The following is a 1683-nucleotide window of genomic DNA, read 5'->3' as shown; positions in this document are numbered from 1 at the left end:
AAATTAGTCTGAATATCGGAAGATTTGCGGCGAATTTACAGATTTCTGACCTGAATGTAGCAGATAAAGAGGATTAATGAGGACACGTGCTCTCAGTCCGGTTTTAAGGGGGAATCAGATCGGTGCAACAACCGTGCCGTCTGTTTATTGGTCCCCGGAACAACAAAAACGCGCTGAAAGTTCCGCCAACCACTACCAGACATTGTAGACGCAAATGTGTCCAGAGTGTGAGATATTCCTCAGATTCTCTTCTCTGCACCATCAGAAATGATTTCTAGTTGCGGGAAAATGTTGAATTAAATGGAGATTGAGTGAAAAAAAAGTCTAAATAAGTAATGGGTTGTAAAAATAGGTTTGCCACACACAGTGGTGGGCACCATTTCACTAAAGCGCAAATCCTTCTAATTGCGGACCTAAATATTTCATTTGCACTCTAGCGGTCTTACTAATTTTTGTAATTCATGTGCAGTTTTGCTCTTTCTAAAATTTCAATACAGTATCACTAATATCTAATTATCTACCAGTCTTCATCATCTTGAACAACAGAAGGTATGGCTTGTCATTTAAAACTGGGGCAAAACATCATCTGGTATTATAGTGAAGAATATTCCCTAAAGAGTTCATTATTTTCTTGAACAGTAGAGAGGGCTTGCTGTCAGTGACCATCATGAGGAAACACAGTATTGAAACACACTGGTGAAAATTTCATGCCATTAGCACACACACACACACACACACACACATATATATATATATAACACACGTTGTTTACGCTTTGTTTACGTGTCAAATGGACGCGTAATGATCACGTGATTGTGTCAGCGAGGGCTTTCCATATGGCTGTCCATCCATCCATTTTCTGTACRCGCTTCTTCCTTTTCAGGGTCGCGTGGGTCACTGGTGCCTATATCCAGCAGTCACAGTGCGAGGGGCGGGGTTACACCCTGGACAGGTAGCAAGTCCATCACAGGACCACACATAGAGACATCCATAKATATGTGTCCGAATTAAATAGAAAGTATGTTTATTGATGCAGTACTCCTTAATTTCCACAGGGTRGCAGCATTGCGTCAATAAACAATGGTGATTTCTTGTTTTGGCTTAGAAGCAGCTCTTTTACTAAGGCTAAATTTATATTTGGGATTTTTCATGTGGCCTTTTTCCTTACATATACACATGATGTTTGACAGATTTTAAACATATGTCAAACTAACTTCTTTGTTTAATATGGGGCAGGGTTGGACAAATTTTTCGTGCCCAGAGGGCCATTTTAAAAACGACAAAGAATCGAAAGATGACAAAATGAAGCAAAACATGTGCAGCATAGCCACACCCAACATCTGTGTCATAAAGCAGTAAAAAATAAAATAAAGAAACATGACCAGCAAAATGTCCTGATGCATCTCAGTAATCCAGGTAAAAAAAATCAAAGGAAAAAAAATTGTATAGGTCCTCTGGACGGGTTCTTCTTTAATGAAAAGTTTCATCTCTCTTCCAAGAGACTTCTTCAGTCTGAGAGTTTCAGGCAAAATTCAGGCTTTTGAGTCCTGCCTCCAGGTTGGCGTTCCTGGATTGCGATGTCTCGGCTTCAGATGGAGGACGGTTGGAAACTGGCGTGTATCGTAAGCCCACCCACACAGACCAATATTTGCGTTTTGACTCCCACCACCCACTGGAACACAA

The sequence above is a fragment of the Austrofundulus limnaeus genome, unplaced genomic scaffold (genome assembly GCF_001266775.1).
Source record: "Austrofundulus limnaeus strain Quisiro unplaced genomic scaffold, Austrofundulus_limnaeus-1.0 Scaffold239, whole genome shotgun sequence".
Taxonomy (NCBI): domain Eukaryota; kingdom Metazoa; phylum Chordata; class Actinopteri; order Cyprinodontiformes; family Rivulidae; genus Austrofundulus; species Austrofundulus limnaeus.
The sequence above is the reverse complement of the archived record's forward strand: the minus strand, read 5'-3'. Positions refer to the sequence as shown.